This window comes from Gopherus flavomarginatus, unplaced genomic scaffold, assembly GCF_025201925.1.
Source record: "Gopherus flavomarginatus isolate rGopFla2 unplaced genomic scaffold, rGopFla2.mat.asm mat_scaffold_46_arrow_ctg1, whole genome shotgun sequence".
Lineage (NCBI taxonomy): Eukaryota > Metazoa > Chordata > Testudines > Testudinidae > Gopherus > Gopherus flavomarginatus.
In genome coordinates this window covers 2,306,254-2,321,338 of record NW_026115095.1, presented here as the reverse complement: position 1 = coordinate 2,321,338, position 15,085 = coordinate 2,306,254, and the positions used below count along the sequence as shown (strand labels likewise).

Here is a 15,085-nt window from a genome sequence, read left to right as displayed (position 1 = left end):
CGGGTCAGGGCCCCTACGAGTTTGGCGCCTGGAGCTGCGGTCAGGGCTCGCACGGGTTGGGCCCCTGGAGCTGGGGTCAGGGCCCTCACGGGTTGGGCCTTGGAGCTGGGGTCAGGGGCCCCACGGGTTGGACTACTGGAGCTGGGGTCCGGGCCAACAATGGTGGGGCTCCTGGAGCTCAGGTCAGGGACCCCACGGGTTGGGCCCCTGGAGCAGGGGTCAGGGCCAACAAGGATGAGGCCCCTCAAGCTGGGGTCAGGGCCCCCACGGTTGTGGCCCCTGGAGCTGGGTTCAGGTCCCCCACGGGTTGGACCCTTGAGGCTAGGGTCAGGGCCTCCACAAGTTCGGCTCCTGGAGCTGGTGTTAGGCCTGAATAAAGATATAGCAGACAAAACCAGGTATGCCAACCTGACCAAAGTCAGGCTAACAGAGGTTTGTGGGTAATCCCTGAGTGGAAAACACTGAGAAGCAGCAGCATGTCTCACAAGCGCTGGGAAAAAGTGAGATAAGCGAGAAGCTGCATTCCTGGCATAGTACCAGATGTGCTGTGTTCGGGCAGCTCCTTCGAAGAACTGATAAGAGCCCTAGTTTCCCAGCCTCCTTGTTTTCACTCCCTGGTTTTGTTCGTTGTTTGTTTTTAACTCCCCTACATTTCTAACTTTAGGCATGCATGTATACTAAAGGTGTCTAGTTTCTAGTTGTTAAAAGAAGGGGGTGGGTTGCTCCAGTGAATAATTTATGACGCGACGGAACTGTCTATATAGGCTTATACTAAGATGTAAAGAGGGGGCTGGTTCTCTCGGGAGACGAGCTGCTCTCTATTGATGCGTGCACTTGTCAATAAAGAGCTTTTGATTGGACCTTGCTGGTGTTGCCTGTCTCTCTCGCGGTCAGACAACGAACTTTGCCCTCTGGGGTAAAGTCACTAACACTGGCATCAGGGCCCGCACGGGTTGGGCCCATAGAGCTGGGGTAAGGATCCACACAGGTGGGACCCTTGGAGCTGGGGTCAGGGCCCGCACGGTTGGGGTCCCTGGAACTGGGGTCAGGGCCCCCACGGGTTTGAGCCCTGGAGCTGGGGTCAGAGCGCGTACGGGTTGGGCCCCTGGAGCTGGAGTCAGTACCCAAACGGGTTGGGCCCCTGGAACTGGGGTCAGGGCCCCCACGGGTTGGGTTTCTGGAGCTGGGGACAGGGCCCGCACTGGATGGGCACCTGGAGCTGGGGTGAGGGCCTTCACGGGTGGGGCCTTCAGGCTGGGGTCAGGGTCCCCACCAGATCGGCGCATGGTGCTGTGGTCAGGACCCCACGGGTTTGGCCTTTGGAGCTGTGGTCAGGGCCCCCAAGGGTTGGGCCCCTGGAGCTAGGGTCAGGGCCCGCACGATTGAGGCCCCTGGAGCTGGGGTCGGGGCCCGATGGGTGGGGCCCCTGGAGCTGGGGTCGGGGCCCCCACGGGTTGGGCCCTTGAGGCTGGGGTAAGGGTCCCCACGAGTTCGGCGCATGGAGCAGGGGTCACGGCCCGCACGGGTTGGGCCCCTGGAGCTGTGGTCAGGGCCCCCATGGGTTAGGCCCGTGTAGTTCGAGTCAGGGCCCGCACGATTGGGTTCCCTGGAGCTGGGATCAGGGCCCCACAGGTGGGGCCCCTGGACCTGGGGTCAGGGCCCCCACGGGTTGGGCCCTTGAGGCGGGGGTCAGGGCCCCCACGAGTTCGGCGCCTGTAGCTGGGGTCAGGGCCCGCACAGGTTGGGCCCTTGGAGCTGTGGTCAGGGCCAACACGTTTGGGGCCCCTGCAGATGGGGTCACAGCCCACACGAAATAAGCCTCTGGAGCTGGGGTCAGGGCCCTTACGGTTCTGGCCCCTGGACCTGGGGTCAGGTCCCCCACGGTTTGGACCCTTGAGGCTGGGGTCAGGGCCCCCATGAGTTCGGCGCCTTGAGCTGGGGTCAGTACCCGGGCTGGGGTAAGGGCCCCCACAGGCGGGACCCCTGGAGCTGGGGTCAGGGCCCGCACGGGTGGGGTCGCTGGAGCTGGGGTCGGGGCCCCCACGGGTTGGGCCTTGGAGCTGGGGTCAGGGCCCCCACGGATTGATACCCTGGAGCTGGGGTCAGGGCCCGCAAAAGTTGGGCCCCTGGAGCTGGGGTCAGGGCCCCAACGGGTTGGATTTCTGGAGCTAGGCTCAGGGCCCGCACGGGTTGGGCCCCTGGAGCTGGGGACAGAACCCCCACGGGTGGGGCCCCTGGTTCTGGGGTCCCGACCCGCACGGGTTTGGCCCCTGGAGCTGGGGTCATGGCCCCCACGGGTTGGGGCCCTGAAGCTGGGGTCAGGGCCCCCATGGGTTGGACCCCTGGAGCTCGGGTCAGGGCCCGCAAAGGTTGGGAACCTGGAGCTGGGGTCAGGGCCAACACGGTTGGGGCCCCTGTACATGGGGTCACGGCCCGCACGGGATGAGCCCCTGGAGCTGGAGTCAGGGCCCTCACGGTTCTGGCCCGAGGAGGTGGGGTAAGGTCCCCCACGGTTTGGACCCTTGAGGCTGGGGTCAGGGCCCCCATGAGTTCGGCGCCTTGAGCTGGGGTCAGTACCCGGGCTGGGGTAAGGGCCCCCACAGGCGGGACCCCTGGAGCTGGCGTCAGGGCCCGCACGGGTGGGGTCGCTGGAGCTGGGGTCAGGCCCCTACGGGTTGGGCCTTGGAGCTGGGGTCAGGGCCCTCACGGGTTGGACCCCTGGAGCTGGGGTCAGGGGCCTCACGGGTTGGACCCCTGGAGCTGGGGTCAGGGGCCCCACGGGTTGGACTCCTGGAGCTGGGGTCCGGGCCAACAATGGTGGTGCTCCTGGAGCTCGGGTCAGGGTCCCCACGGGTTGGGCCCCTGGAGCAGGGGTCAGGGCCAACACGGGTGGGGCCCCTGAAGCTGGGATCAGGGCCCCCACGGTTGTGGCCCCTGGAGCTGGGATCAGATCCCCCACGGGTTGGATCCTTGAGGCTAGGGTCAGGGCCCCCACAAGTTCGTCACCAGGAGCTGGCATCAGGGCCCGCACGGGTTGGGCCCATAGAGCTGGGGTAAGGAGACACACAGGTGGGACCCTTGGAGCTGGGGTCAGGGCTCGCACGGGTGGGGTCCCTGGAGCTGGAGTCAGGGCCCCCACGGGTTAGGACCTGGAGCTGGGGACAGGGCCCCCACGGGTTGGGCCCTTGGAGCTGGGGTCAGGACCCGCACGGGTGGGTTCCCTTGAGCTGGGGTCAGGACCCGCACGGGTTGCGGCCCTGGAATTGGGGTCAGGGCCCCACGGGTTGGGGCCCTGGAGCTGAGGTCAGGGCCCGCACGGGTTTGGCCCCTGGAGTTGGGGTTATGGCCCCCACGGGTTGTGCCCCTGGAGCTGGGGTCAGGGCCCCCACAGGTTGTGCCCCTGGAGCTGGGGTCAGGGCCAACACGGGTGGGGCCCCTGGAGCTGGGGTCAGGACCACTACAGGTGGGGTCTATGGAGCTTGGGTCACTGACTACACGGGTTGGGCCCCTGGAGCTAGGTCAGGGCCCCCATAGGTGGGGCCACTGGAGCTAGGGTCAGGGCCCCCACGGATGGGGACCCTGGAGTTGAATCTGTGCCCCCACGGGTGGGGCCCCTGGAACTGGGGTCAGGGACCGCAAAGTTTGGGCCCCTGGAGCTGAGGTCATGGCCCCTACGGTTGGAGCCCCTGGAGCTGGGGTCAGGATCGACACGAGTTGGGCCCCTGGAGCTGGGGTCAGGGCCCCAACGGGTTAGATTCCTGGAGCTGGGGACAGGGCCTGCACGGGTTGGGGCCTTGAGGCTGGGGTCAGGGCCCCCACCAGTTCGGCGCATGGAGTTGGGGTCAGGGCACGCACAGGTTGGGCCTTTGCAGCTGTGGTCAGGGCCCACAAGGGTTGGGCCCCTGGAGCTGGGGTCAGGGCCCCCACGGGTTTGAGCCCTGGAGCTGGGGTCAGGGCGCGTACGGGTTGGGCCCCTGGATCTATGGTCAGGGCCCGCACACATAGGGACCCTGGAGCTGGGATAAGGGCCAACACGGTTGGGGCCCCTGCAGATGGGGTCACGGCCCGCACGGGATGAGCCCATGGACCTGGGGTCAGGGCCCTCACGGTTCTGGCCCCTGGAGGTGGGGTAAGGTCCCCCACGGATTGGACCCTTGAGGCTGGGGTCAGGGCCCCCATGAGTTCGGCGCCTTGAGCAGGGGTCAGGGCCCGCACGGGTTGGGCCCCTGTGGCTGGGGTAAGGGTCCGCACGGGTGGGACCTCTGGAGCAGGGGTCAGGACCCGCACGGGTGGGGTCCCTGGAGCTGGGGTCAGAGCCCACACGGGTTGGGCCCTGGAGCTGGGGTCAGGGCCCCCACGGGTGGGGCACGTGGAGCTGGGATCCCGACACGCACGGGTTTGGTCCCTGGAGCTGGGGTCATGGCCCCCACGGGTTAGGCCCCTGGAACTGGGGTCAGGGCCCCCATGGGTTGGGCCCCTGGAGCTGGGGTCAGGACCCACACAGGTTGAGCCCCTGCAGCTGGGGTCAGGGCCCGCACTGGTTGGGCCCCTGGAGCTGGGGTCAGGGCCCTCACGGGTGGGGCATCTGGAGCTGGGATTAGGGCCCGCACGGGTTGGGCCACTGGAGCTGGGGTCAGGGCCCCCACGGGTTGGGCCCCAGGAGGTCGGGTCAGAGCCCGCACTGGTGGGGCCCCTGGAGCTGGGGTCAGGGCCCTCACGGGTTGGGCCCCTGGAGCTGGGGTCAGGGTCCGCACGGGTTGGGCCCCTGGATCTGGGATTCCGGGCCGCCACGGGAGGGGCCCCTGGAGCTGGTGTCAGGACCCGCACGGGTTGGGGCTCTGGAGCTGGCTTCAGGACCCCATGGATTGGGCACCTGGATCTGGGGTCAGGGTCCCCACGGGTTGGGCCCCTGGAGCTGGGGTCAGGGCCCGCACGAATGGGGCTCCTAGAGCTGGGGTCAGGGCCCACACGGGTGTGGCCCCTGGAGCTGGGGTAAGGGCCCAACGGGTTGGGCCCTTGAGGCTGGGGTCAGGGCCCCCACAAGTTCGGCACCAGGAACTGGGGTCAGGGCTCGCACAGGTTGGGCCCCTGGAGCTGTGGTGAGGGCCCCCTCGGAATGAGCCGCCGGAGCTGGGGTTAGGGCCCGCACGATTGGGGCCCCTGGAGCTGAGGTCTGGGCCCCTGGGGTCAGAGCCCGCACGGGTTGGACCCCTGGAGCTGGGATGAGGACCCCACCTAGTTGGGCCCCTGGAGCTGGGGTCAGGGCCCCCACTGGTTGCGTCCCTTTAGCTAGGGTCAGGGTCCGCACGGGTTGAGCACATGGAGCTGGAGTCAGGGCCCACACAGGATGGGCCACTGGAGCTGGGGTCAGGGCCCGAACGGGTTGGGCCCCTGGAGATGGAGTCAGGGCCCCCACGGGTTGGGAAACTCTGGCTGGGGCAGGGCCTCCACGGGTTGGGCCCCTGGAGCTCGGGTCAGGGCCCCTACGAGTTCGGCGCCTGGAGCTGCGGTCAGGGCTCGCACGGGTTGGGCCCCTGGAGCTGGGGTCAGGGCCCTCACGGGTTGGGCCTTGGAGCTGGGGTCAGGGGCCCCACGGGTTGGACTACTGGAGCTGGGGTCCGGGCCAACAATGGTGGGGCTCCTGGAGCTCAGGTCAGGGACCCCACGGGTTGGGCCCCTGGAGCAGGGGTCAGGGCCAACAAGGATGAGGCCCCTCAAGCTGGGGTCAGGGCCCCCACGGTTGTGGCCCCTGGAGCTGGGTTCAGGTCCCCCACGGGTTGGACCCTTGAGGCTAGGGTCAGGGCCTCCACAAGTTCGGCTCCTGGAGCTGGTGTTAGGCCTGAATAAAGATATAGCAGACAAAACCAGGTATGCCAACCTGACCAAAGTCAGGCTAACAGAGGTTTGTGGGTAATCCCTGAGTGGAAAACACTGAGAAGCAGCAGCATGTCTCACAAGCGCTGGGAAAAAGTGAGATAAGCGAGAAGCTGCATTCCTGGCATAGTACCAGATGTGCTGTGTTCGGGCAGCTCCTTCGAAGAACTGATAAGAGCCCTAGTTTCCCAGCCTCCTTGTTTTCACTCCCTGGTTTTGTTCGTTGTTTGTTTTTAACTCCCCTACATTTCTAACTTTAGGCATGCATGTATACTAAAGGTGTCTAGTTTCTAGTTGTTAAAAGAAGGGGGTGGGTTGCTCCAGTGAATAATTTATGACGCGACGGAACTGTCTATATAGGCTTATACTAAGATGTAAAGAGGGGGCTGGTTCTCTCGGGAGACGAGCTGCTCTCTATTGATGCGTGCACTTGTCAATAAAGAGCTTTTGATTGGACCTTGCTGGTGTTGCCTGTCTCTCTCGCGGTCAGACAACGAACTTTGCCCTCTGGGGTAAAGTCACTAACACTGGCATCAGGGCCCGCACGGGTTGGGCCCATAGAGCTGGGGTAAGGATCCACACAGGTGGGACCCTTGGAGCTGGGGTCAGGGCCCGCACGGTTGGGGTCCCTGGAACTGGGGTCAGGGCCCCCACGGGTTTGAGCCCTGGAGCTGGGGTCAGAGCGCGTACGGGTTGGGCCCCTGGAGCTGGAGTCAGTACCCAAACGGGTTGGGCCCCTGGAACTGGGGTCAGGGCCCCCACGGGTTGGGTTTCTGGAGCTGGGGACAGGGCCCGCACTGGATGGGCACCTGGAGCTGGGGTGAGGGCCTTCACGGGTGGGGCCTTCAGGCTGGGGTCAGGGTCCCCACCAGATCGGCGCATGGTGCTGTGGTCAGGACCCCACGGGTTTGGCCTTTGGAGCTGTGGTCAGGGCCCCCAAGGGTTGGGCCCCTGGAGCTAGGGTCAGGGCCCGCACGATTGAGGCCCCTGGAGCTGGGGTCGGGGCCCGATGGGTGGGGCCCCTGGAGCTGGGGTCGGGGCCCCCACGGGTTGGGCCCTTGAGGCTGGGGTAAGGGTCCCCACGAGTTCGGCGCATGGAGCAGGGGTCACGGCCCGCACGGGTTGGGCCCCTGGAGCTGTGGTCAGGGCCCCCATGGGTTAGGCCCGTGTAGTTCGAGTCAGGGCCCGCACGATTGGGTTCCCTGGAGCTGGGATCAGGGCCCCACAGGTGGGGCCCCTGGACCTGGGGTCAGGGCCCCCACGGGTTGGGCCCTTGAGGCGGGGGTCAGGGCCCCCACGAGTTCGGCGCCTGTAGCTGGGGTCAGGGCCCGCACAGGTTGGGCCCTTGGAGCTGTGGTCAGGGCCAACACGTTTGGGGCCCCTGCAGATGGGGTCACAGCCCACACGAAATAAGCCTCTGGAGCTGGGGTCAGGGCCCTTACGGTTCTGGCCCCTGGACCTGGGGTCAGGTCCCCCACGGTTTGGACCCTTGAGGCTGGGGTCAGGGCCCCCATGAGTTCGGCGCCTTGAGCTGGGGTCAGTACCCGGGCTGGGGTAAGGGCCCCCACAGGCGGGACCCCTGGAGCTGGGGTCAGGGCCCGCACGGGTGGGGTCGCTGGAGCTGGGGTCGGGGCCCCCACGGGTTGGGCCTTGGAGCTGGGGTCAGGGCCCCCACGGATTGATACCCTGGAGCTGGGGTCAGGGCCCGCAAATGTTGGGCCCCTGGAGCTGGGGTCAGGGCCCCAACGGGTTGGATTTCTGGAGCTAGGCTCAGGGCCCGCACGGGTTGGGCCCCTGGAGCTGGGGACAGAACCCCCACGGGTGGGGCCCCTGGTTCTGGGGTCCCGACCCGCACGGGTTTGGCCCCTGGAGCTGGGGTCATGGCCCCCACGGGTTGGGGCCCTGAAGCTGGGGTCAGGGCCCCCATGGGTTGGACCCCTGGAGCTGGGGTCAGGGCCCGCAAAGGTTGGGAACCTGGAGCTGGGGTCAGGGCCAACACGGTTGGGGCCCCTGTACATGGGGTCACGGCCCGCACGGGATGAGCCCCTGGAGCTGGAGTCAGGGCCCTCACGGTTCTGGCCCGAGGAGGTGGGGTAAGGTCCCCCACGGTTTGGACCCTTGAGGCTGGGGTCAGGGCCCCCATGAGTTCGGCGCCTTGAGCTGGGGTCAGTACCCGGGCTGGGGTAAGGGCCCCCACAGGCGGGACCCCTGGAGCTGGCGTCAGGGCCCGCACGGGTGGGGTCGCTGGAGCTGGGGTCAGGCCCCTACGGGTTGGGCCTTGGAGCTGGGGTCAGGGCCCGCACGGGTTGGGCCCCTGTAGCTGGGGTCATGGCCCCTACGGTTGGGGCCCCTGGAGCTGGGGTCAGGACTGACACGAGTTGGGCCACTGGAGCTGGGGTCAGGGCCCGCACGGGTGGGGTCGCTGGAGCTGGGGTCAGGCCCCTACGGGTTGGGCCTTGGAGCTGGGGTCAGGGCCCCCACGGATTGTGACCCTGGAGCTGGGGTCAGGGCCCGCAAAGGTTGGGCCCCTGGAGCTGGGGTCAGGGCCCGCACGGGTGGAGTCCCTGGAGCTGGGGTCAGGGCCCGCAAAGGTTGGGAACCTGGAGCTGGGGTCAGGGCCAACACGGTTGGGGCCCCTGTACATGGGGTCACGGCCCGCACGGGATGAGCCCCTGGAGCTGGACTCAGGGCCCTCACGGTTCTGGCCCCAGGAGGTGGGGTAAAGTCCCCCACGGGTTGGACCCTTGAGGCTGGGGTCAGGGCCCCCATGAGTTCGGCGCCTTGATCTGGGGTCAGGGCCCGCACGGGTGGGACCTCTGGAGCTGGGGTCAGGAACCGCATGGGTTGGGGCTCTGGAGCTGGGGTCAGGGCCCTCACCGTTTGGGCCCCCGGAGCTGGGTTCTGGGCCCCCACGGGTTGCGCCCCTGGAGCTGGGGTCAGGGCCTGCACGAGTTGGGTCCCTGGAGCTGTGGTCAGGGCTCCCACGAGTTCGGCGCCTGGAGCTGGGGTCAGGGCCCCCACGGGTTGGGTAACTAAAGCTGTGGTCAGGGCCCCCACGGGTTGGGCCCCTGGTGCTGGCATCAGGATCCACAAAGGTTGGGCCCCTGGAACTGGGGTCAGGGCCTGCACTGGTGGGGCCTATGGAGCTGGGGTTTGGCCCGCACGGGTTGGGCCACTAGAGCTCGGGTCAGGGCACCCACGAGTTTGGCGTCTGTAGCTGGGTTCAGGGCCCGCTCGGGTTGGGGCCCTGGAGCTGAGGTCAGGGCCCCCAAGGGTGGGGCCCCTGGAGCTGGGGTAAGTGGCTCCACGGGTTAGGCCACTGGAGCTGGGGTCAGGGCCCGCACAGGTTGGGCCCGTGGAGCTGGGGTCAGCGCAATCACTTGTGGGGCCACTGCAGCTGGGGTTAGGGCCCGAACGGCTTGGGACCCTGGAGCAGAGGGCAGCGCCCCCACGGGTTGGGCCCCTCATGCTGGCGTCAGGATCCACACGGGTTGGGCCCCTGGAGCTGGGGTCAGGGCCCACATGGGTTGGGTCCCTGGAGCTGGGGTAAGGGCCCCCACGGGTGGGTCCTCTGGAGCTGGGGTTATGGCTCCCACTGGTTGGGCCCCTGGAGCTGGGGTCAGTGCCCCCACGGTTGGGGCCACAGGAGGTGGGGTCAGGGCCCGAATATGTGGGGCCCCTGGAGCTGGAGTCAGGTCCCCTATGGGTGGGGCCCATGAAGCTGAGGTCAGGCCCCACGGGTTGGGCCCCTGGAGCTGGGGTCAGGGCCTACACCGGTTGGGCCCCTGGAGCTGGGTTCATCGCCCGCACGGGTTGGGCCCCAGGAACTGGGGTCAGGACCCCCACACGTTTGGCCCCTGGAGCTGGGGTCAGGGCCGACACCAGTTTGGCCCCGGGAGCTGGGGTGAGGGACGCACAGGTTGGGTCTCTGGAACTCGGGTGAGGCCCCGCATGGGTTGGGCCCCTGGAGCTGGGGTTAGGGGACGTGCTGGTTGGGCCCCTGGAGCTGGGGTCAGGGCTTGCAGGGGTTGGTCACCTGGAACTGGGGTCAGGACCCCCACGGGTTGGGCACCTGGACCTGAGGTCAGGACCCAAACGGGTTGGGCCCCTGGACCTGGGGTCAGGACCCAAACGGGTTGGGCCCCAGGAGCTGCGGTCAGGGCCCGCACGGGTTAAGGCCCCTGGAGCTGGGGTCAGGGCCACCACGGGTTGGGCCCCTGGAGCAGGAGTCAGGCCTCGCACGGGTTGGGCCTCTGGAGATGGGGTCAGGGCCCCCACGGATTGGGCCCCTGGAGCTGCGGTCATGGCCGCGACGGGTTTGGGCCCTGGAGCTGGGATCAGGGCGCCTACGGGTTGGGTCCTGGAGCTGGGCTCAGGACCCACACGTGTTGGGTTTCTAGAGCTGGGATCAGGACCCGCACGGTATGGGCCCCTGAAGGTGTGGTCAGGGCCCCCAAGTGTTGGGTCCCTGGAGCTAGGGTCAGGCATGTAATAACCTTAGTCCCAGATTTGGACCTTAGCGTCCAAAATATGGGGGTTAGCATGAAAACCTCCAAGCTTAGTTACCAGCTTGGACCTGGTACCTGCTGCCACCACCCAAAAAATTAGAGTGTTTTGGGGCACTCTGGTCCCCCTGAAAACCTTTCCTGGGGACCCCAAGACCCAAATCCCTTGAGTCTCACAACAAAGGGAAATAATCCTTTTTCCCTTCCCCCCTCCAGGTGCTCCTGGAGAGATACACAGACACAAGCTCTGTGAACCCAAACAGAGTGAACCTCCCTCTCTGTTCCCAATCCTGGAAACAAAAAGTACTTTCCTATTCCCCCAGAGGGAATGCAAGGTCAGGCTAGCAATTCAACACACAGATCTCCCCTTGATTTCTTCCTCCCACCAATTCCCTGGTGAGTACAGACTCAATTTCCCTGAAGTAAAGAAAAACTCCAACAGGTCTTAAAAGAAAGCTTTATATAAAAAGAAAGAAAAATAAGTACAAATGTTCTCTCTGTATTAGATGATACAACACAGGGTCAATTGCTTAAAAGAATATTGAATAAACAGCCTTATTCAAAAAGAATACAAATCAAAGCACTCCAGCACTTATATTCATGCAAATACCAAAGAAAAGAAACCATAGAACTTACTATCTGATCTCTTTGTCCTTACACTTAGAAACAGAAGACTAGAAAGTAGAACTACTTCTCCAAAGCTCAGAGAAAGCAGGCAGCCAGAAAACAAAGACAAAAACACTCAGTTCCCTCCACCCAAAGTTGAAAAAATCCGGTTTCCTGATTGGTCCTCTGGTCAGGTGCTTCAGGTGAAAGAGACATTAACCCTTAGCTATCTGTTTATGACACGCCCCCCAAATTGCAGACAGTGGGGAAGCTCACTGGCGGCGATTTCCTTCTAGAACTTGAAAATAAACAGATTAATACAACACATACACCTTTACATATACTCCTAAGTATATAACTAACAGACTTCTACATTGTAAGAACACTTTTTAACTACTGAATTATGGGAAACTCTCACGGGAGAGTGCATCAGCAACTTTATTAGAAGCTCCTGTGATGTGTTGAATTTCAAAATCAAAATCTTGGAGAGCTAAACTCCAACGAAGAAGTTTCTTGTTGTTCCCCTTGGCAGTATGAAGCCACTTTAGTGCAGCATGGTCAGTTTGTAGTTGGAACCGCCGTCCCCAAACATATGGGCGTAGCTTTTCCAGGGCGTACACAATGGCATAGCATTCCTTTTCACTGACTGACCAGTGACTTTCCCTCTCAGACAGTTTCTTGCTGAGAAACACGACAGGATGGAAGTTGTGATCTGTTGCTTCCTGCATGAGCACTGCTCCTATACCACGCTCAGATGCATCCGTGGTTACTAGGAATGGCTTGTCAAAATCCGGGGCCCTGAGCACAGGGTCAGACATGAGCGTTGCCTTAAGTTGGGTAAAGGCCTTTTGACACTCATCAGTCCACTTAACTGCATTTGGCTGGGTCTTTTTGGTCAGGTCGGTCAGTGGGGCAGCGATTTGGCTGTAGTGTGGTACAAATCGCCTGTAGTATCCGGCCAAGCCTAAGAAGGATTGGACCTGCTTCTTTGACTTTGGGACAGGCCACTTTTGGATAGCATCCACCTTGGCCTGTAGGGGGTTTATGGTTCCTCGACCCACCTGGTGCCCCAGGTAAGTCACTCTGTTTTGGCCTATTTGACACTTTTTGGCCTTAACAGTTAGTCCTGCCTGCCTGATGCGCTCAAAGACCTTTTCCAGGTGTAGTAGGTGTTCGGGCCAGGAGTCTGAAAAAATGGCCACATCATCGAGGTAGGCAACTGCAAATTCTCCCAGTCCAGCTAGTAGACCATCTACCAGCCTCTGGAAGGTGGCGGGTGCATTTCGAAGGCCGAAAGGAAGGACATTGAATTCATACACCCCCGCATGGGTGACGAATGCTGACCTCTCCTTGGCAGGTTCATCTAGCGGTACTTGCCAGTACCCCTTGGTTAAGTCTATTGTAGAGATGAACTGGGCACGTCCCAACTTTTCCAATAGCTCATCGGTACGTGGCATTGGATAGTTGTCCGGACGAGTTACAGCATTTAGCTTACGGTAGTCCACGCAAAAGCGTATTTCCCCATCTGGTTTGGGTACCAGAACCACTGGAGATGCCCATGCACTGGTAGATGAGCGGATTATACCCATCTGTAGCATGTTCTGGATCTCCCGTTCTATAGCGGCTTGGGCATGAGGAGACACTCGGTAGGGTGGGGTTCTGATTGGGTGAGCATTACCTGTATCAATGGAGTGGTATGCCCGTTCAGTCCGTCCTGGGGTGGCTGAGAACAGTGGGGCGAAGCTAGTGCACAGCTCCTTGATTTGTTGCCGCTGCAGACGTTCCAGGGTGGTTGAGAGGTTGACCTCTTCCACGCCACCGTCTTTTGTCCCGTCATAGTAGACACCGTCAGGCCACTCAGCATCATCTCCCTGGACTGTAAACTGACAAACCTGTAAGTCTCTGGAATAGAAAGGCTTGAGAGAATTAACATGGTACACTTTAGGCTTTAGTGAGGAATTGGGAAATGCTATGAGGTAGTTTACAGCTCCCAGGCGCTCTTGGACCGTGAAGGGCCCTTCCCATGATGCTTCCATCTTATGGGCCTGTTGCGCCTTCAAGACCATAACCTGGTCTCCTACCTTGAAGGACCGATCTCTGGCACGTCTGTCATACCAGGCCTTTTGCTCTTCTTGAGCATCCTTTAGGTTCTCTTTAGCAAGGGCTAAAGAGTGTCGGAGGGTGCTTTGTAGGTTGCTTACAAAGTCCAGCATGTTAGTTCCTGGAGAAGGCGTAAACCCCTCCCATTGCTGCTTCACCAACTGTAATGGCCCCTTAACCTCGTGACCATACACAAGTTCAAATGGTGAAAACCCTAAACTGGGATGTGGTACAGCCCTGTAGGCAAACAGCAACTGCTGCAACACTAGGTCCCAATTATTGGAGAATTCGTTGATGAATTTTCGTATCATGGCCCCCAAAGTTCCATTGAACCTTTCCACCAGGCCATTGGTTTGATGGTGGTACGGGGTGGCAACCAAGTGATTCACCCCATGAGTTTCCCACAGTTTTTCCATGGTCCCTGCCAGGAAATTAGACCCTGAATCTGTAAGGATGTCAGAGGGCCAACCTACCCTGGCAAAGATGTCTGTTAGGGCCAGGCACACAGTGTTAGCCCTGGTGTTGCCTAGAGCTACTGCTTCCGGCCATCGGGTAGCAAAGTCCACTAAAGTCAGTACGTACTGCTTTCCTCTGGGCGTCTTTTTTGGGAAAGGGCCCAGAATATCCACAGCTACTCGCTGAAATGGGACCTCAATTATGGGGAGTGGCTGGAGAGGGGCCTTGACCTGGTCTTGAGGCTTTCCCACTCTTTGGCATACCTCACAAGACCGGACATACTTGGCAACGTCCTTGCCCATCCCCTCCCAGTGGAAGGACTTCCCCAACCGGTCCTTGGTTCTGTTCACCCCAGCATGGCCACTGGGATGATCATGGGCTAAGCTTAAGAGCTTCCCCCGGTACTTAGTTGGAACCACCAACTGTTTTTGCGGCTGCCATTCTTCCCGGTGTCCACCAGAAAGAATTTCCTTGTACAAAAGTCCTTGGTCTATAACAAACCAGGATCGATTAGAAGAGCTGAGAGGCGGTGGGGTGCTCCGTGCCGCTGCCCAAGCTTTCTGAAGGCTGTCATCCGCTTCCTGCTCAGCCTGGAACTGTTCCCTTGAGGCTGGGGTCACCAGTTCTTCCTCAGACTGTGGACTTGGGCTTGGTCCCTCTGGAAGCGATGTAGGTGATGGGGTTGTTTCCGTTGCTGGTGTACCGCTCTCCGCTGGTGCACCTGAGGGTATTTCAGGCTCTGGCTGAGCCTTTTGGGTATGGCTGTCTTGTGCTTCTGCCAGTTTTGGCTCGCTGGCGCCCTCTGGCGTTGAGTTTGAAGATGTAGTTGCACTTGCTGGTGCTGGTTGCTGTTCCAGTTCCGGGCCTGGGACTGGAGATGCTGTGGCTGTTTCAGTGGTAGGCATGGAATCCGGGTCCACTACCTCTGTCTGGGTCTCTGGTAACACAGACGGGGCCTCTGTGGACGGTTCAGGAACAGGAATGGGTCTGGAAGCTTGCCTGGTTTGGCTACGTGTAACCATTCCCACTCTCTTGGCCCGCCTCACCTGGTTGGCCAAGTCTTCCCCCAGTAGCATGGGGATAGGATAATTGTCATAGACTGCAAAAGTCCACATTCCTGACCAGCCTTTGTACTGGACAGGCAGTTGAGCTGTAGGCAAGTCTACAGCTTGTGACATGAAGGGGTAAATTGTAACTTTGGCCTTTGGGTTGATGAATTTGGGGTCAACGAAGGATTGGTGGATAGCTGACACTTGTGCCCCCGTGTCTCTCCACGCAGTAACCTTCTTTCCGCCCACTCTCAAATTTTCCCTTCGCTCCAAGGGTATTTGAGAGGCATCCGGGCCTGGGGATCTTTGGTGTGATGGTGGTGTAATGAATTGCACTCGCATGGTGTTCTTGGGACAGTTGGCCTTGATATGTCCCAGTTCATTACACTTAAAGCATCTTCCATCTGATGGGTCACTGGGCCGAGGTGAGTTACTGGAGACTGGTGAGGTTGAAGGGTAGGGTATCTGTGGCTTTACTTGGGTGGTATGTGGGGT

The 15,085-nt window shown here is 61.8% G+C and overlaps 1 long non-coding RNA gene across 2 annotated transcripts in view; it reads left to right on the top strand.

Annotated features, from left to right (window-relative positions):
- The first annotated feature begins 361 nt into the window (after positions 1 to 361).
- Positions 362 to 15,085, top strand: part of LOC127042504 (uncharacterized) — a 524,165-nt gene continuing 509,441 nt past the window's right edge. Inside the window, exon 1 of one of the 2 annotated variants that reach the window (XR_007771959.1) lies at positions 362 to 683. This is a non-coding gene — a long non-coding RNA (uncharacterized LOC127042504). Of the gene's footprint in view, positions 684 to 5,833; positions 6,154 to 15,085 lie in introns of those variants that run through there. The other variant, XR_007771958.1, reaches the window with a different exon arrangement.